We start from the raw sequence: 20,889 nt of genomic DNA, 5'->3' as shown, positions 1-20,889 counted from the left end.
TGGGGAGTTATTGTAAGACCAGGCCTTTGCAGCCAGGTGACAACGATGCAACACCTGCAGAGGGAAAGGACTGATGGAAATTTGGTGGCCCAACCGGCACTGGGCACAGGCAAATATTCCCCACGTGTGTATGCCATGCGACGAAAGCGAGTGCCGTTAATCCAGTTGTCTTATCCGCACTACTTAGTATTTAGGCTGTTGTCTAAATTTAAATATAATTTCTGTAGAACTGCCTTTTGCATTTAGTTTGTTGTCCTTCCCCCCGCACCTCCGATCAGCACGGTTGGCTGCGTGCGGTGGGAAAGAAGTTAAACGAAGTGGCTTATCACGTGTCACTGACAGATTGGGCAACCCAATGCCTCCGCTTTTCAAGGTCTTCTACCATCAGTCTGAGCTCTCCGCATGTGACACCTGCAGTTGGAAGATTTTTCTGCACTGTTTGATTCCACAGCTTATCAGCAGTCATCCTTGTCCCCACTTGCCATGTTATGGAACCCACATGGCGGCTGCTGAGCCCTTATATCTGGTGTTGTGTAGTATACGTGGCCCAGACTACATTATTTGATTACCGATGTGATTAATGGCTCATTTGTAGATTGATAGACATCCTCTTTTGTTACCATGTCCTGCCATTCACCACAACCATATATGGATGGCAACTTCCAGCACTTTTGCATTTGTCATAAAGCCATATGGGTAGCAGAAATTAGTATTGGTATATCCTGACTTTTGTCTGTAGATTGAACCCTTTGTTGTTCCATATCCACACTGTCTTATGCTTTGTAGCTCAAAACATATACATGAGACACGTGGCTTATGTATGGCAGGCTCAACTCTGCGAGGCTTGTGTCTGATGAAACTAGAGTGATATTTGCTACTGTACCTTTAGCGTGTCATTTTTACTTGTGAAATAATTTTCCTCAGCTCCTGGAATGATTTGTTTCTGTCCTGCAGAAACAAAAGGTGAAGGCAGATCGAAGTGAGAAGTGGCCATGAATCGACATGGCACTGAATGAACCACATCAGCGAGCATTGTACATTCATATCAGTAAGTACTGTCGTAAATATGTATGAGAGCCCATTGGTAATAGGGGCATCATTCACATTTTGTCAAACGATAATATTATTTTATTTTAATTAATATTTCCACATATCGACTGAATTTGCTGAAAATCTGGCCATTATTAGCCCAAATTAGGGGCGGGATGGAGAGAGACCAATGCCATTTAAGGAACAAAGTGGGTTGAGCTTGGAGTCGGCATCTCCGCAGTTTCACTAATTGGACCCAGTGCAGGGCCTGTAGCATCTAACCTATATAATTCATTTTTTGTCTGTCTGTCTGTCTGTCTGTTTGTCCGTCTGCGTACGCTCCCTTCCGGGGGATTTAGCTCTCGGACCGTGGGGTTCGCCGAGAATAAATTTTGCAGGTGGGCACGTCCCCGGCCCGCGGTAAACTTAGGCATTTCCGATTTTTGTCTCTAAACTTTAAATCGGACCGATTATAGATTTAGTGCGATTGCTCTTTATTTAGTTATATAATTAATTACTTATTTATTTAATATTGCTGGCCGGCGCGGACCACGGCGGTTGCCCCTGGCAACGGGTAGCAACAACTTCGCTGCGGGGTGGACGCCATTTTTAATTCCCGTTACAAATATGCGCACGCATTAACACGCGACTCTGAGGAAAATTCATCAAAGTTTCACGTCCTCTTCACTCCCCTTCCACCCCAATGTGTGCAATTACTATTATAGGGTCGGTAGATAATACAATTATAGCGATTAGACAGTATTATTGTAGCGCGGGGGGGGGGGGGCGTAACGGCCCCAGTACCCACCCTCAGCCGGGTGGGCAATCTAGGCGAGGCCGGAGGCTCTGCACGGTACTAGGCCTCGACACACAACTCTGTCACGCGACGACTTTGTGGTATAAACTCGATATACCCAGCGTTGCCCGGGGGAAAAATACATATTGCTTAAGCCTCCTAAGTATATAAGATGGCTATTATTCCCCATACATGTTGCTTTTGTGACCAGAACTTTATATAAAGGAAAGAATTACACAAATGCACAGGTTTTTCCTAGCAAAATAGCTCCATTTGTAAATATCACTGTCCGTGTCAAAAAAAATTAAGTTTGAGGGGAATTTTCTCCCATTTGTAACTTTTGAGATGTCAGCGTATAGAAAATAACACTTACTACCCAGGTACTAACACATGTGTAGTTTTTGGTAAAACATGTTCTTTGAATCGCGCAAAGGAATCATCGAAGGTTGTAGATTCCTTTAGGATCGCCCTTAACATTTCCGACACACACATTCACACATTTAGCTTTTACATTTAACATAAAAAACGTCAGCATGTACTGCTGTCATCATAGGCAAAACATGTATACACCCTCAACACTCTCCCTCACCACTCTCCCTCACTCATCATCACCACTCACCCTCTCCACTCACTATCACTCACTATCACTCACCACTCACTATCACTGACCACTCACCACTCACCATTCACCCTCACCACTTACCCTCACAACTCACCCTCACCACTATTCCTCACTACTTACCCTCACCACTCTCCCTCACCAATCACCAATCACCCTCAAGCATACTTGGCGACACGTAAGTAAGTTTTTAAAACGGGAATAGGGTGGGTGGTGGTGGTGAGGGTGAGTGTTGAGGGTGAGTAGTGAGGGTGAGTGGTGAGCGTGAGTGGTGAGGGATAGTGGTGAGGGAGAGTGGTGAGGGAGAGTGGTGAGGGAGAGTAGTGAGTGGTGAGGGTGAGTGGTAAGTGGTGAGGGTGAGTGGTAATTGGTGAGGGTGAGTGGTGAGGGTGAGTGGGGAGGGTGAGTGGCGGTTGTTATTGGTGATTAGTGAGGGGTGAGTGGTGAAGGTGAGCGTGAGTGGTGAGGGTGAGGTTGAGTGGTGAGCAGTGAGGGTGAGTGGTGATTGGTGAGGGTGTGATTGGTGAGGATGAGTGGTGAGGGTGAGTAGTGAGGGTGAGTGGTTGTTGTGAGGGTGAGTGGTTGTTGTGAGGGTGAGTGGTGAGGGTGAGTGGTAAGAGTGAGTGGTGAGGGTGAGTGACGGTTGTGAGAGGTGATTAGTGAGTGGTGAGGGTGAGTGGTCAGGGTTAGTGGTGAGCATGAGTGGTGAGGGTGAGTGTTGAGCGTGAGTGGTGAGGGTGAGTGGTGATTGTTGAGGGTGTGATTGGTGAGGATGAGTGGTGAGTAGTGAGGGTGAGTGGTGAGGGTGAGGGTGAGTGGCGGTTGTGAGTGGTGATTAGTGAGGGGTGAGTGGTGAGGGTGAGCGTGTGTGGTGAGGGTGAGTGGTGAGGGTGAGCGGTGAGGGTGAGCAGTGAGGGTGAGTGGTGATTGGTGAGGGTGTGATTGGTGAGGATGAGTGGTGAGTGGTCAGGGTGAGTGGTGAGGGTGAGTGGTGAGTGGTGAGGGTGAGTGTTGAGGGTGAGTGGTGAGTGGTTAGGGTGAGTAGTGAGGGTGAGTGGTGAGCGTGACTGGTGAGTGGTGAGCGTGACTGGTGAGGGTGAGTGGTAAAGGAGAGTGGTGAGGGAGAGTGGTGAGGGAGAGTGGTGAGGGAGAGTGGTGAGGGAGAGTGGTGAGGGAGAGTGGTGAGGGTGAGTGGTCAGGGTGAGTAGTGAGTGGTGAGGGTGAGTGGTAAGTGGTGAGGGTGAGTGGTGATTGGTGAGGGTGAGTGGTGAGGGTGAGTGGGGAGGGTGAGTGGCGGTTGTTAGTGGTGATAAGTGAGGGGTGAGTGGTGAGGGTGAGCGTGAGTGGTGAGGGTGAGGTTGAGTGGTGAGCAGTGAGAGTGAGTGGTGATTGGTGAGGGTGTGATTGGTGAGGATGAGTGGTGAGGGTGAGTAGTGAGGGTTAGTGGTTGTTGTGAGGGTGAGTGGTTGTTGTGAGGGTGAGTGGTGAGGGTGAGTGGTAAGAGTGAGTGGTGAGGGTGAGTGACGGTTGTGAGAGGTGATTAGTGAGTGGTGAGGGTGAGTGGTGAGGGTTAGTGGTCAGCATGAGTGGTGAGGGTGAGTGTTGAGCGGTGAGGGTGAGTGGTGATTGTTGAGGGTGTGATTGGTGAGGATGAGTGGTGAGTAGTGAGAATGAGTGGTGAGGGTGAGTGGTGAGTGGTGAGGGTGAGTGGCGGTTGTGAGTGGTGATTAGTGAGGGGTGAGTGGTGAGGGTGAGTGTGAGTGGTGAGGGTGAGTGGTGAGGGTGAGCGGTGAGGGTGAGCAGTGAGGGTGAGTGGTGATTGGTGAGGGTGTGATTGGTGAGGATGAGTGGTGAGTGGTCAGGGTGAGTGGTGAGGGTGAGTGGTGAGCAGTGAGGGTGAGCGGTGAGGGTGAGTGTTGAGGGTGAGTGGTAAGCGGTGAGGGTGAGTGTTGAGGGTGAGTAGTGAGGGTGAGTGGTGAGCGTGACTGGTGAGTGGTGAGGGTGAGTGGTGTGGGAGAGTGGTGAGGGAGAGTGGTGAGGGAAAGTGGTGAGGGTGAATGGTGAGGGTGAGTGGTGAGGGTGAATGGTGAGGGTGAGTGGGGAGGGTGAGGGTGAGTGGGGAGGGTGAGTGGCAGTTGTGAGTGGTGATTAGTGAGGGGTGAGTGGTGAGGGTGAGCGTGAGTGGTGAGGGTGAGGTTGAGTGGTGAGCGGTGAGGGTGAGCAGTGAGGGTGAGTGGTGATTGGTGAGGGTGCGATTGGTGAGGATGAGTAGTGAGGGTGAGTGGTTGTTGTGAGGGTGTGTGGTGAGGGTGAGTGATGAGGGTGAGAGGTAAGAGTGAGTGGTGAGGGTGAGTGACGGTTGTGAGAGGTGATTAGTGAGTGGTGAGGGTGAGTGGTGAGGGTTAGTGGTGAGCATGAGTGGTGAGGGTGAGTGTTGAGCGTGAGTGGTGAGGGTGAGTGGTGATTGTTGAGGGTGTGATTGGTGAGGATGAGTGGTGAGTAGTGAGGGTGAGTGGTGAGGGTGAGTGGCGGTTGTGAGTGGTGATTAGTGAGGGGTGAGTGGTGAGGGTGAGCATGAGTGGTGAGTGGTGAAGGTGAGTGGTGAGGGTGAGCAGTGAGGGTGAGCAGTGAGGGTGAGTGGTGATTGGTGAGGGTGTGCTTGGTGAGGATGAGTGGTGAGTGGTCAGGGTGAGTGGTGAGGGTGAGTGGTGAGGGTGAGTGGTGAGAGGTGAGGGTGAGGGTGAGTGTTGAGGGTGAGTGGTGAGTAGTGAGGGTGAGTGGTGAGCGTGACTGGTGAGTGGTGAGGGAGAGTGGTGAGGGAGAGTGGTGAGGGTGAGTGCCGAGCGGTGAGGGTGAGTGGTGAGTGGTGAGGGTGAGTAGTGAGGGTGAGTGCCGAGCGGTGAGGGTGAGTGGTTGTTGTGAGGGTGAGTGGTGAGAGTGAGTGGTGAGGGTGAGTGGTGAGGGTGAGTGGTGATTGTTGAGGGTGTGATTGGTGAGGATGACTGGTGAGTAGTGAGGGTGAGTGGTGAGGGTGAGTGGTGAGGGTGAGTGTTGAGGGTGAGTGGTGAGTGGCGGTTATGAGTGGTGATTAGTGAGGGGTGAGTGGTGAGGGTGAGCGTGAGTGGTGAGGGTGAGCAGTGCGGGTGAGTGGTGATTGGTGATTGGTGAGGGTGTGATTGGTGAGGATGAGTGGTGAGTGGTGAGTGGTGAGGGTGAGTGGCGAGCGGTGAGGGTGAGTGGTTGTTGTGAGGGTGATTGGTGAGGATGAGTGGTGAGGGTGAGTGGCGGTTGTGAGTGGTGATGGGTGAGTGGTGAGCGGTGAGGGGTGAGTGGTGAGGGTGAGTGGTGAGGGTGAGTGCTGAGTGGTGAGGGTGAGTGGTGAGAGAGTGGTTAGTTTTGAGGGTGAGTGGTGAGGTTGAGTGGTGAGGGTTAGTGGAGAGTGGTGAGTGATGATTGGTCAGTGGTGATTGGTGAGGATGAATGGTGAGTAGTGAGGGTGAAGTTGAGTGGTGCGGGTGAGTGGTGGTTGTGACAGTGAGTCGTGAGGGTGAGTGGTGAGGGTGAGTGGTGAGGCTGAATGGTGAGGGTGAATGGTGAGAGTGAGTGGTGAGTGGTGAGGGAGAGTGGTGAGTGAGAGTGGTGAGGGTTAGTGGTGAGGGTTAGTGGTGAGAGTGAGTGGTGAGGGTGAGTGGTGATTGGTGAGGGGTGAGGGTGAGTGGTGAGGGTGAGTGGTGAGGGTGAGTGGTGAGGGTGAGTGGTGAGGGAGATTGGTGAGGGAGGTTTGTGAGTGGTGAGTTGTGAGGGTGAATGGTGAATAGTGAGTGGGAGTGGTGAGTGGTGAGGATGAGTGGTAAGGGTGAGTTGTGAGTGTTGAATGGTGAGGGTGAATGATGAGTACAGTCAATATGCACTGCTGTTATCATACCAGGTACCACCACCACAATATGTACTCCTCTCATCATAGCAGATACCACCACAGCAGTATGCACTGCTGTAATCATAGCAGGTACCAACACAGCAGTATGCACTGCTGTAGTGATAGCAGGTACGACCTCAGTCGGTATACACTGCTGTAGTGATAGTAGATACTGCTATCGAGTTGGTAGATACCGCTATAGTAAATACTAAAACAGTCAGTATATACCACTACAGTCAGTCAATACTGCTACAGTCAGTATATACTACTATACAGTCAGTACATACTGCTACGGTGAGTAGCTACTAGAGTCAGTAGATACTATTATAGAGTGAGTAGATACTGCTATAGATTTTGTAGTCACTACTATAGTCAGTGGATACAACTATAGAGTTAGCAGATACTATACAGTTAGTCGTTACGAGTATATAGTCGGTAGATACTACTGTAGGCCCAGTAAATACTACTATGGTCAGTAGTTATTACAGTCACTAAATACTACTACGCAGTCAGTAGCTACTACTGGCTCAGTAGATACTACGGTACAGTCAGTAGATACTACTACAGAGTCAATAGATACCACTTCCTCTGTTGTATGTAAGGTGTTGTTAGTATATATACTAACAACACCTTACACACAATTTTCAGAAACATTTTGACATCAACTATTTACCCCACACTTTCTACAACTTTTTGGACTTGTGAAAGCCTCTTATATATTTGTTGGTGGATAAATGTACAAACAGCCCACCGGGCTTTGATAATACCTTAGTATATGTGTATATATGTAAGGTTTTTAAGAAATATATTTTTCACCCGGGCAAAGCCGGGTACTTCCGCTAGTATGTTATAAAGGGGCCCTACATAAAAAAAACACTTAAATATTAAAACACAATTTCTTTTACTTGCATCGTGAAGCAATTTATTTTATTTTTTGCTATGCAACCAGATAATACGACGAATCACTGAACCGGAATTGATAGCTTGAAAGCATTTAGCACGGGGCCCTTAATAGTACGGGGCCCGTAGCATATGCTACTTTTGCTACTACGATAATCCGGCACTGATTAGACCTACAGACATCTAAATTAGTCCTACAAACTCCTCTTCCTATTTTGGTGTTTAAATTGTTGTCATTCCCCTCCATCTCTGATTAACACGGGTGGCTACGTACGGTGTGAAAGAAGTTACACAGCATACATACAGAATCAGAATGTGTTAATACTGGAAGAATCCGATGAGCTATAAAGCTTTATTCACAGCTGTCCAGTAGGGGAGGGTCAGAACGTTACAACAATAAACAATTAAAAAACACGATAGGAGTGCAAAGTATAGGAAAGGTAAACAATCACTTAAAAATATACAACTAACACTAAACATTTCATTTATCTTACCAGGTAAAGCCTACTGAGTTAATAGCTTATTTTTCAGAAGCGACCTGGCCACAAATGATAGCTCAACAAAGTGGCTTATCACGTGAACATTTATAGCTCCTCATCTAGTCCTGCTGACTCCTCGTCCTAATTAGCCCTGCAGACTTCTCTTCCTAATTAGTTGACTCCATTGTTGCAGTAGTGTCTTCATCTGGGCTAACGCCACACATGCTGTGAGGCACATACATCAGAACACTTCCCTCGTTCAACAAACGTAGCCCGTGCAGTCTCTAAATGTCACCAGACTGCGATGAATGCATTGCATGAGTAAATCAAGCCATGCATGATTGTCTAACGAAAATACCATACATTTATGTATTTCACAACTGTAATACCAGTGAAATAAATAGTTTTTATCAATGCATTCGTATCCCTCATACAACATAAATATATGTATACTTTAATTGTAGCATACAATGTAATAAATTTGTAATATAATGCAATGTATGCATAATATAACAAACATAATCTACAATGCAATATATAGTACAATGCAACACATGGAGTGCAATTGCATCGTACAATGGAATGTGTATAATATAATCTATTTCTAGGAATATGTATTGCATTAATAATTAAATTCCAATATATTAACAATGCAATAGACTACAATATAACTAAAATATAGTTTAATACAATAGAGTACATTGTATAGTATATTATTATTGTAAATGTATACACGTAATAATATAATGCTATACCACTGCATAGTCACAATATTGTACAACACACATACATTATGTATTGTGTAACACATGTGTAGTTATAATTCTGTAATAACACTACTACAAGGGACACGCGAGGAGATCCAAATTCTGGGTGGCTTTTACATCTCAGAATCTTGAGAAGGGACAGACTTCATCCAGCCGTGGAATAAACATGGGTGGTGATGATGAATTACGAGCCAGAAGCAGACAATGGGTTGAGCTGAGAAACGCAAGTGAGGTTAACTGCTCAGGGCTTTTGCACTGTATACAGGTTGCTAGATCATTGATCACATGAGAGTGCGCACTGCCCCATGCAATAATCCCACGTGCATCGGCGTTGCAAATGGGAGCGCTTTGCGCAGGTTGCCACTCGCTGGAGCTCAGATGGTGGATGGCTCCGTATGTAGCTGCGTACAATCATGCTCGAGTGACAGTGGAATTTCGAGGGAACTCGTGTGCTCAGGACGCATAGTGCTTCATGTAGATTGTGAGTGCATTGTGTTACAAACTCAGAGACCTGAGTTTGATTCCCACTCACGGCTAACATCAGTGGTGATGATCAGACCTGGTCCTGGGCCTCCCCTTATTTCATTGCTCAATGTCCTCTTGGACACGTTCTATTCCTTGACTGGCACTCCGTTATTTATTCTTGACCATCATTCATCATCCCTTGTAGCGATGCCTCCTGTCCAATCCCACTTATGCAAAAGAGTAGGTGTCACCGTGTATGTGTGTGTGTCCTTGTGTATCTCTCCTTGTCTAAGTGTGCCTCCTTGTCTGTGTCTCTGTCTCTTTCTGTGTATCCCGAGTTACTCAGTGTATAACCAACAAGTAATTGGAGTAATTCGACATATGACTCCTCTTATCTGTGAAAATATTGCGGGTATTCGGATGCCGTTCCGCATAGACTTTTCGGAAACATCACCTATGATTGCAGATAAGCACAAGCAAAAGGGCTAGGAGTAATATAAGTTTCCACAAACCCTACAGCTCCCGTAGATAATAGGAGTCACAGGTAATAGGCCCACCAAAAGAAGAGTTCTGTATTTTCGTTTCCATATTTCACTTCAAACGTGCCATGTTTGGGGCAAATTTGGAAAATGCTTTGTCATCACTGCAAATTAATAACTTCACTATATATAAAAGCCTCATCCTTGATCAACCAAGGTAGATCCAGTTTTTGGCAATTCTAACAAAACATCAGAATGAATACATTTTAGATTTCTGCAACCCAGTCCTATTTTTCATTTACAAATAAAACCTTATAGACCTGTGATTTGTAAATAAACAGGTTTTATTTATTAGCCCTGTAGAAAACGTGCATTATGAAGTGTAAATGGCATAGAACTAAGCCTGGTGCTACCCTGCAACACAATGAGATGTGATAGTTGTTTCCGAGTCAAAGCTTCGAAATGAATTGTCAGGCAAATAATTTCTAGATAAGCGAATAGGAACCTTCCCAATCATGATCATAGATTTTCCCCTTTTTTCTGGCAACAAAACAGGTGTTAAGATGTTAAAACACCAAACTGAAACCTTTTTACAAGGAATAATGTCTGCATTGACCAGAGGACGTCTTTTGCTGTCCTCTGGTCTAACACCGTTTGAGACGAGGCTCAAAAGAAAGCTGTCTCTGTTGTGGGTGAGAATCGTGCATTATTAAGAGACACACGGTTCATGGATTAGCTACTACAAATGCTTTGGTCTAGATATATAGTTTGGAGATTAACAACAGTGAATACATGTTGACAAATTGAAGATGATGACGAGTATATATACCGATAAAACATGCGACTGTGAATAGCACGATTACAGCCGCCAATGAGAAAGAGTTGCAGGAAATAACCGACACGTGCAATTGTACATCCAACCAGCATTAGCCTGCTGTGTGTGCAATGAAGCCACATTGTGCAGATGTATGGAACCTTGCTTACCTCAGGAAGAGCTCGAGCAATTTCGATAGCCACCACCTGAAAAAGTAGAAACACATCATCTAACCTATATAATTCATTTTTTGTCTGTCTGTCTGTCTGTCTGTCCGTCCGTCTGCGTACGCTCCCTTCCGGGGGATTTAGCTCTCGGACCGTGGGGTTCGCCGAGATTAAATTTTGCAGGTGGGCACGCCCCCGGCCCGCGGTAAACTTAGGCATTTCCGATTTTTCGTCTCTAAACTTTAAATCGGACCGATTATCGATTTAGTGCGATTCCTCTTTATTTATTTATATAATTATTTATTTATTATTGCCGACCGGCGCGGACCACGGCGGTTGACCCTGGCAACGGGTAGCAACGCCTTCGCTGCGGGGTGGACGCCATTTTTAATTCCCGTTAAAAATATGCGCACGCATTAACACGCGACTCTGAGGTAAATTCATCAAAGTTTCACGTCCTCTTCACTCCCCCCTCACCCCAATGTGTGCAATTACTATTATAGGGTCGGTAGATAATAAAATTATAGCGATCAGACAGTATTATTGTAGCGGGGGGGGGGGGGGGCGTAACGGCCCCAGTACCCAGCCTCAGCCGGGTGGGCAATCTAGGCGAGGCCGGAGGCTCTGCACGGTACTAGGCCTCGACACCCCACACGTGTCAAGCGACGACTTTGTGGTATAAACTCGATATGCCCAGCGTTGCCCGGGGGAAAAATACATTTAAAATCTTCTGAAAACTTTAAAACATAACATACCAATGAAAATACAACTGTGTAATTAAAATTATAAACCCGACCGTGCCAAGAATCGATTCTCTGAATCGCAAAAAGGAATCGAAGGTTGTAGATTCATTTCGAATCTCCTTATTTCCGTTTAATATAAGTTGGTTATAGAGTTGATATAAACTGCTACGAATGGGAAATATCCGGCGTTGACCGGGGTTAAAATATAATTAAAAACTCCTGAAAACTTTAAAACATAACATAACAATGAAAATAAAACTCTGTAATTAAAAATGGAAACCTCCTATGCGCCAGGAATCGATTCTTTCAATCGCGCAAAGGAATCATCGAAGGTTGTGGATTCCTTTAGGATCGCCCTTAACATTTCCGACACACACATTCACACATTTAGCTTTTACATTTAACATACAAAACGTCAGCATGTACTGCTGTCATCATAGGCAAAAAATGTATACACCCTCAACACTCTCCCTCACCACTCTCCCTCACTCATCATCACCACTCACCCTCTCCACTCACTATCACTCACTATCACTCACCACTCACTATCACTGACCACTCACCACTCACCCTCACCACTTACCCTCACAACTCACCCTCACCACTATTCCTCACTACTTACCCTCACCACTCTCCCTCACCAATCACCAATCACCCTCAAGCATACTTGGCGACACGTAAGTAAGTTATTAAAACGGGAATATGGTGAGTGGTGGTGGTGAGGGTGAGTGTTGAGGGTGAGTGGTTAGGGTGAGTAGTGAGGGTGAGGGGTGAGCGTGAGTGGTGAGTGGTGAGCGTGACTGGTGAGGGAGAGTGGTGAGGGAGAGTGGTGAGGGAGAGTGGTGAGGGAGAGTGGTGAGGGAGAGTGGTGAGGGAGAGTAGTGAGAGTGAGTGGTGAGGGTGAGTGGTGAGGGTGAGTGGTGATTGGTGAGGGTGAGTGGTGATTGGTGAGGGTGAGTGGTGATTGGTGAGGGTGAGTGGTGATTGGTGAGGGTGAGTGGTGAGGGTAAGTGGGGAGGGTGAGTGGCGGTTGTTAGTGGTGATTAGTGAGGGGTGAGTGGTGAGGGGTGAGTGGTGAGGGTGAGCGTGAGTGGTGAGGGTGAGTGGTGATTGGTGAGGGTGTGATTGGTGAGGATGAGTGGTGAGGGTGAGTAGTGAGGGTGAGTGGTTGTTGTGAGGGTGAGTGGTTGTTATGAGGGTGAGTGGTGAGGGTGAGTGGTAAGAGTGAGTGGTGAGGGTGAGTGACGGTTGTGAGAGGTGATTAGTGAGTGGTGAGGGTGAGTGGTGAGGGTTAGTGGTGAGCATGAGTGGTGAGGGTGAGTGTTGAGCGTGAGTGGTGAGGGTGAGTGGCGGTTGTGAGTGGTGATTAGTGAGGGGTGAGTGGTGAGGGTGAGCGTGAGTGGTTAGGGTGAGTGGTGAGGGTGAGCAGTGAGAGTGAGCAGTGAAGGTGAGTGGTGATTGGTGAGGGTGTGATTGGTGAGGATGAGTGGTGAGTGGTCAGGGTGAGTGGTGAGGGTGAGTGGTGAGCGGTGAGGGTGAGTGTTGAGGGTGAGTGGTGAGGGTGAGTGGTGAGGGAGAGTGGTGAGGGAGAGTGGTGAGGGAGAGGGGTGAGGGAGAGTGGTTAGGGAGAGTAGTGAGTGGTGAGGGTGAGTGGTAAGTGGTGAGGGTGAGTGGTAAGTGGTGAGGGTGAGTGGTGATTGGTGAAGGTGAGTGGTGAGGGGGAGTGGGGAGGGAGAGTGGTGAGGGAGAGTGGTGAGGGAGAGTGGTGAGGGAGAGTGGTGAGGGTGAGTAGTGAGTGGTGAGGGTGAGTGGTAAGTGGTGAGGGTGAGTGGTGATTGGTGAAGGTAAGTGGTGAGGGTGAGTGGTGATTGGTGAAGGTGAGTGGTGAGGGGGAGTGGGGAGGGAGAGTGGTGAGGGAGAGTGGTGAGGGAGAGTGGTGAGGGAGAGTGGTGAGGGTGAGCGTGAGTGCTGAGGTTGAGTGGTGAGCAGTGAGGGTGAGTGGTGATTGGTGAGGGTGTGATTGGTGAGGATGAGTGGTGAGGGTGAGTAGTGAGGGTGAGTGGTGAGCGTGACTGGTGAGTGGCGAGGGTGAGTGTTGAGGGTGAGTGGTGAGTAGTGAGGGTGAGTGGTGAGCGTGACTGGTGAGTGGTGAGGGTGAGTGGTGAGGGAGAGTGGTGAGGGAGAGTGGTGAGGGAGAGTGGTGAGGGTGAGTAGTGAGTGGTGAGGGTGAGTGGTAAGTGGTGAGGGTGAGTGGTGATTGGTGAAGGTAAGTGGTGAGGGTGAGTGGTGATTGGTGAAGGTGAGTGGTGAGGGGGAGTGGGGAGGGAGAGTGGTGAGGGAGAGTGGTGAGGGAGAGTGGTGAGGGAGAGTGGTGAGGGTGAGCGTGAGTGCTGAGGTTGAGTGGTGAGCAGTGAGGGTGAGTGGTGATTGGTGAGGGTGTGATTGGTGAGGATGAGTGGTGAGGGTGAGTAGTGAGGGTGAGTGGTTGTTGTGAGGGTGAGTGGTTGTTGTGAGGGTGAGTGGTTGTTGTGAGGGTGAGTGGTGAGGGTGAGTGGTAAGAGTGAGTGGTGAGGGTGAGTGACGGTTGTGAGAGGTGATTAGTGAGTGGTGAGGGTGAGTGGTGAGGGTTAGTGGTGATTAGTGAGGGGTGAGTGGTGAGGGTGAGTGGTGAGTGGTGAGGGTGAGTGGCGGTTGTGAGTGGTGATTAGTGAGGAGTGAGTGGTGAGGGTGAGCGTGAGTGGTGAGGGTGAGTGGTGAGGGTGAGCGGTGAGGGTGAGCAGTGAGGGTGAGTGGTGATTGGTGAGGGTGTGATTGGTGAGGATGAGTGGTGAGTGGTCAGGGTGAGTGGTGAGGGTGAGTGGTGAGCGGTGAGGGTGAGTGTTGAGGGTGAGTGGTGAGCGGTGAGGGTGAGTGTTGAGGGTGAGTGGTGAGTAGTGAGGGTGAGTGGTGAGCGTGACTGGTGAATGGTGAGGGTGAGTGGTGAGGGTGAGTGGTGATTGGTGAGGGTGAGTGGTGAGGGTGAGTGGGGATGGTGAGTGGCAGTTGTGAGTGGTGATTAGTGAGGGGTGAGTGGTGAGGGTGAGCGTGAGTGGTGAGCGGTGAGCGTTAGCAGTGAGGGTGAGTGGTGATTGGTGAGGGTGTGATTGGTGAGGATGAGTAGTGAGGGTGAGTGGTTGTTGTGAGGGTGAGTGGTGAGGGTGAGTGATGAGGGTGAGTGGTAAGAGTGAGTGGTGAGGGTGAGTGACGGTTGTGAGAGGTGATTAGTGAGTGGTGAGGGTGAGTTGTGAGGGTTAGTGGTGAGCATGAGTGGTGAGGGTGAGTGTTGAGCGTGAGTGATGAGGGTGAGTGGTGATTATTGAGGGTGTGATTGGTGAGGATGAGGGGTGAGTGGTGAGGGTGAGTGGTGGTTGTGAGTGGTGATTAGTGAGGGGTGTGTGGTGAGGGTGAGCGTGAGTGGTGAGTGGTGAGGGTGAGTGGTGAGGGTGAGTGGTGAGGGTGAGCAGTGAGGGTGAGCAGTGAGGGTGAGTGGTGATTGGTGAGGGTGTGATTGGTGAGGATGAGTGGTCAGGGTGAGTGGTGAGGGTGAGTGGTGAGGGTGAGTGGTGAGAGTGAGTGTTGAGGGTGAGTGGTGAGTAGTGAGGGTGAGTGGTGAGCGTGACTGGTGAGTGGTGAGGGAGAGTGGTGAGGGAGAGTGGTGAGGGTGAATGGTGAGGGTGAGTGGTGAGGGTGAGTGGCAAGTGGTGAGGGTGAGTGGTGATTGGTGAGGGTGTGATTGGTGAGGATGAGTGGTGAGTGGTGAGGGTGAGTGCTGAGGTTGAGTGGTGAGCAGTGAGGGTGAGTGGTTGTTGTGAGGGTGAGTGGTGAGGGGTGATTGGTGAGGATGAGTGGTGAGTGGTTGTTGTGAGGGTGAGTGGTTGTTGTGAGGGTGAGTGGTTGTTGTGAGGGTGAGTGGTGAGGGTGAGTGGTAAGAGTGAGTGGTGAGGGTGAGTGACGGTTGTGAGAGGTGATTAGTGAGTGGTGAGGGTGAGTGGTGAGGGTTAGTGGTGATTAGTGAGGGGTGAGTGGTGAGGGTGAGTGGTGAGTGGTGAGGGTGAGTGGCGGTTGTGAGTGGTGATTAGTGAGGAGTGAGTGGTGAGGGTGAGCGTGAGTGGTGAGGGTGAGTGGTGAGGGTGAGCGGTGAGGGTGAGCAGTGAGGGTGAGTGGTGATTGGTGAGGGTGTGATTGGTGAGGATGAGTGGTGAGTGGTCAGGGTGAGTGGTGAGGGTGAGTGGTGAGCGGTGAGGGTGAGTGTTGAGGGTGAGTGGTGAGCGGTGAGGGTGAGTGTTGAGGGTGAGTGGTGAGTAGTGAGGGTGAGTGGTGAGCGTGACTGGTGAATGGTGAGGGTGAGTGGTGAGGGTGAGTGGTGATTGGTGAGGGTGAGTGGTGAGGGTGAGTGGGGATGGTGAGTGGCAGTTGTGAGTGGTGATTAGTGAGGGGTGAGTGGTGAGGGTGAGCGTGAGTGGTGAGCGGTGAGCGTTAGCAGTGAGGGTGAGTGGTGATTGGTGAGGGTGTGATTGGTGAGGATGAGTAGTGAGGGTGAGTGGTTGTTGTGAGGGTGAGTGGTGAGGGTGAGTGATGAGGGTGAGTGGTAAGAGTGAGTGGTGAGGGTGAGTGACGGTTGTGAGAGGTGATTAGTGAGTGGTGAGGGTGAGTTGTGAGGGTTAGTGGTGAGCATGAGTGGTGAGGGTGAGTGTTGAGCGTGAGTGATGAGGGTGAGTGGTGATTGTTGAGGGTGTGATTGGTGAGGATGAGGGGTGAGTGGTGAGGGTGAGTGGTGGTTGTGAGTGGTGATTAGTGAGGGGTGTGTGGTGAGGGTGAGCGTGAGTGGTGAGTGGTGAGGGTGAGTGGTGAGGGTGAGTGGTGAGGGTGAGCAGTGAGGGTGAGCAGTGAGGGTGAGTGGTGATTGGTGAGGGTGTGATTGGTGAGGATGAGTGGTGAGTGGTCAGGGTGAGTGGTGAGGGTGAGTGGTGAGGGTGAGTGGTGAGAGTGAGTGTTGAGGGTGAGTGGTGAGTAGTGAGGGTGAGTGGTGAGCGTGACTGGTGAGTGGTGAGGGAGAGTGGTGAGGGAGAGTGGTGAGGGTGAATGGTGAGGGTGAGTGGTGAGGGTGAGTGGTGAGGGTGAGTGGCAAGTGGTGAGGGTGAGTAGTGATTGGTGAGGGTGTGATTGGTGAGGATGAGTGGTGAGTGGTGAGGGTGAGTAGTGAGGGTGAGTGCTGAGCGGTGAGGGTGAGTGGTTGTTGTGAGGGTGAGTGGTGAGGGGTGAGTGGTGAGTGGTGAGAGTGAGTGGTGAGGGTGAGTGGTGATTGTTGAGGGTGTGATTGGTGAGGATGAGTGGTGAGTAGTGAGGGTGAGTGGTGACGGTGAGTGGTGAGGGTGAGTGTTGAGGGTGAGTGGTGAGTGGTGAGGGTGAGTGGCGGTTATGAGTGGTGATTAGTGAGGGGTGAGTGGTGAGGGTGAGCGTGAGTGGTGAGGGTGAGCAGTGCGGGTGAGTGGTGATTGGTGATTGGTGAGGGTGTGATTGGTGAGGATGAGTGGTGAGTGGTCAGGGTGAGTGGTGAGGGTGAGTGGTTGTTGTGAGGGTGAGTGGTGAGGATGAGTGGTGAGGGTGAGTGGCGGTTGTGAGTGGTGATGGGTGAGTGGTGAGCGGTGAGGGGTGAGTGGTGAGCGTGAGTGGTGAGGGTGAGTGGTGAGGGTGAGTGGTGAGGGTGAGTGCTGAGTGCTGAGGGTGAGTGGTGAGAGAGTGGTTAGTTTTGAGGGTGAGTGGTGAGGGTTAGTGGAGAGTGGTGAGTGATGATTGGTCAGTGGTGATTGGTGAGGATGAATGGTGAGTAGTGAGGGTGAAGTTGAGTGGTGCGGGTGAGTGGTGGTTGTGACAGTGAGTCGTGAGGGTGAGTGGTGAGGGTGAGTGGTGAGGCTGAATGGTGAGGGTGAATGGTGAGAGTGAGTGGTGAGTGGTGAGGGAGAGTGGTGAGTGAGAGTGGTGAGGGTTAGTGGTGAGGGTTAGTGGTGAGAGTGAGTGGTGAGGGTGAGTGGTGATTGGTGAGTGGTGAGGGTGAGTGGTGAGGGTGAGTGGTGAGGGTGAGTGGTGAGGATGAGTGGTGAGGGTGAGTGGTGAGGGAGATTGGTGAGGGAGGTTGGTGAGTGGTGAGTTGTGAGGGTGAATGGTGAATAGTGAGTGGGAGTGGTGAGTGGTGAGGATGAGTGGTAAGGGTGAGTTGTGAGTGGTGAATGGTGAGGGTGAATGATGAGTACAGTCAATATGCACTGCTGTTATCATACCAGGTACCACCACCACAATATGTACTCCTCTCATCATAGCAGATACCACCACAGCAGTATGCACTGCTGTTATCATAGCAGGTACCAACACAGCAGTATGCACTGCTGTAATCATAGCAGGTACCAACACAGCAGTATGCACTGCTGTAGTGATAGCAGGTACGACCTCAGTCGGTATACACTGCTGTAGTGATAGTAGATACTGCTATCGAGTTGGTAGATACCGCTATAGTAAATACTAAAACAGTCAGTATATACCACTACAGTCAGTCAATACTGCTACAGTCAGTATACACTACTATACAGTCAGTACATACTGCTACGGTGAGTAGCTACTAGAGTCAGTAGATACTATTATAGAGTGAGTAGATACTGCTATAGATTTTGTAGTTACTACTATAGTCAGTGGATACAACTATAGAGTCAGCAGATACTATACAGTTTGTCGTTACGAGTATATAGTCGGTAGATACTACTGTAGGCCCAGTAAATACTACTATGGTCAGTAGCTATTACAGTCACTAAATACTACTACACAGTCAGTAGCTACTACTGGCTCAGTAGATACTACGGTACAGTCAGTAGATACTACTACAGAGTCAATAGATACCACTTCCTCTGTTGTATGTAAGGTGTTGTTAGTATATATACCTACGAGGGGTAAAGATATTTTTTGAGGGGGGGGGGGGAGACCACAATTTTCGGAAACATTTTGACATCAACTATTTACCCCACACTTTCTACAACTTTTTGGACTTGTGAAAGCCTCTTATATATTTGTTGGTGGAGAAATGTACAAACAGCCCACCGGGCTTTGACAATACCTTAGTATCTGTGTATATATATGTAAGGTTTTTAAGAAATATATTTTTCACCCGGGCAAAGCCGGGTACTTCCGCTAGTTGTCAATAAACGTTCCCGGAATTCCATAGAAACATGGCAAGTGAGACTCCCCCTTGTTCCCTGCCACGTTCAGGCAAGAGCTGGCCTTGACCGGGCAGGCTCGGCCTTGTTTCGGTAACGTGCTCGGATCGTACCAGGCAATTGACGTGCGAACACCTCCCCTTCGCTGGGGCGCCCAACAGCCGTGAAGGCTGCCCGTGACTTACAGGCGAGCTGGTCCAGAGCGGCCGGCGCTCTGGGCCAGTGCAATGAGAGTGTGCCACTCGGCAGATTTATCTGGGCCCACTCTGGCACCAGTGGCACTTTAACGGGTTCACCACCACTACAGCTGTGACCCTGTGGGTTGTGACCTCACTCGCCCTGCTCAGTAATTTGCCCATCTTTGTTGAAACATTATAACGTGAAGAATTACCACAGTTATGCATTTATTATATACGTTGTAAAACCCAATCCATCATTACACTACAATTTATGGGGGTATTTATACCATCAATTGTTTTGCTTACTCCCTTCATAGCTAACAAATACTTGGCTAACGTTAGAACTGCAAAATGTGAAATTCTTTCCCCAAAGAAGCACGACTCTCAAGTCTGTTTCAGGAGAGCCATACAAGGGACAGTTGGCCAATTCCATTTTGAGATTTCAATTTTTTTTCATATATAATGCACATATAATCTATTTGTGCAAAAAAACGTATGCAATGAGAAAGATATTTTCAAGTCTCACAGCAAGCAGTCGGACATTTTATGCCCATACAGCCCTAGAAGATGACACCACAGAACAACTTCCGAAGTCACTAAACAGGCCACTGTGTGCATCATTCATATCCTGAAAAAAATATCACATAGCAATCAATCTGAAATGCTTAATCCTCAGAGCTGGATTAGATGATAAACGAGTCGCTGATGACTCGGTTGAGACCATAAACTCGCTACACTAGAGAACCTGGTTTAAGCAATGGTGATACAAATAAAGTTTATGCAGTATCCCAGCGTTGCCGGCTCAGAGCTTAGTGAGTGAGCGAGCATTAACTGAGTCATGCAGCCATGTGCACCACTGCTTTTCAGTATTGTTTGCATGCACTCTACTGGAAAACCAATGTGTCCAGATGAAAGCAACTCAAACTATGCACCGATGGGTCAGCAAAATACTCAGTGCTGCCTCTTCCGGGTACCTCTATGTTAAACAGGTGGGTGTCTCGTGCATGGCCTCATATTTTGCACTGTAAACGTATGGCGATCATGCCTTGTACAGGTTATCTGTGATGCGATGACATGACAATACTAGACACCACGTGCATGTACCGTATTACTTACATTCTTGTACATCTTTTGAATCTTCATGACGTCCAGTGGGCTGAGGCAATCCCGCTGACCAATAGTGACTGTCTCTGATTTAGGGATGATCGTAGGGCTTATCCCATCCACGGAGAATGCACACCTTGACAGGAACACAGCACATGCATCATCATCCACATTTGCGAGAGAAGGCTGCATTAACATACTTCTGCATTTAACTGTCAGTATATCCGTGAGCTGAAACACTTCAGCGTAAACTTGTTTTAAGGTAGAGGCACTATTTTTGGCAATATTATTTTTAGTGATTGATACAAATAAAGTTTATGCAGTTTATTAAAAGTTCCTTCGACAATTATTTTAAAATAAAAAAATGAATTAAAATAAAACATTAATCTTACAAAAAAGAAACATACAGCACTAATGCATCGTTCAATTGCACTGATTGGGCAATATTAACAAACCGTAGTGTAGTTACCATTCCCATTCTCGTGCTGTGCGAGTTATTATGGCAATTAAAGGAATACGCGTGAATATTCCACTAGACAAGCAGAAGCAAAGCTGCATTAACTGAAGCTGCTGTCTTTGCTGTGAAAACCAAATGAATGGATGGAGCTAATGCACAGCCAGGTCAGGGTGGGTCATTCCTAATTAACATTCATGCCACTTGTGAGCGGCTACTCGGCAGGTGTGCGTGGTGAAGGCGTGGGGATGTTGTGAGGACGCTTTCCATGCTGTACACAGTGCCAGACTCACTTCTCGCATTCTTATGTCAGTGTGTGCCTATATGCACGCAGTATCACAGTTGGCTCTCGACACATGTGTAGTGACCGATTTGGAGACATAACTTCTTGGAGGCAATTATTGAATTAAACACCAAGCACTCTGTTACACACTCTCTGCTGTTACACAATGCTCTGTCTCTCGCTTAAACGCAACTCTACACTGGTTGCTAGCCTACAACACAACGCTAGTCGTCTGACAATGCTCTGCCTCCCCTGCCTCCCCTGACCGCACGTCCCTGCAGTATACAGTTTATATACTCTAACCATAGCTCGGCCCATGCAAACGTAAATTCGGGATACACTGCGATGGTGCACTATTCACGTCATCGCAGTGTATCACGAATAAGTGGGTTATAACCACACGACTCCTTTCATTCACGATAATATATTGAATTTTATAAGTTTTCCCCTGTGG

The 20,889-nt window shown here is 48.7% G+C and overlaps 1 long non-coding RNA gene across 1 annotated transcript; it reads right to left on the bottom strand.

Moving 5' to 3' along the window:
* Window positions 1-888: 888 nt before the first annotated feature.
* On the bottom strand, window positions 889-19,889 carry LOC144948904 (uncharacterized). The gene is made up of 3 exons (XR_013640212.1): window positions 19,711-19,889; window positions 10,435-10,470; window positions 889-948 (listed from the first exon to the last, which is right to left on the bottom strand). It is a non-coding gene; the product is annotated as an uncharacterized LOC144948904 (long non-coding RNA).
* Between the last annotated feature and the right edge of the window lie 1,000 nt (window positions 19,890-20,889).

This window comes from Lampetra fluviatilis, chromosome 3 (genome assembly GCF_964198595.1).
Source record: "Lampetra fluviatilis chromosome 3, kcLamFluv1.1, whole genome shotgun sequence".
Lineage (NCBI taxonomy): Eukaryota > Metazoa > Chordata > Hyperoartia > Petromyzontiformes > Petromyzontidae > Lampetra > Lampetra fluviatilis.
The sequence above is the reverse complement of the archived record's forward strand: the minus strand, read 5'-3'. Positions and strand labels throughout refer to the sequence as shown.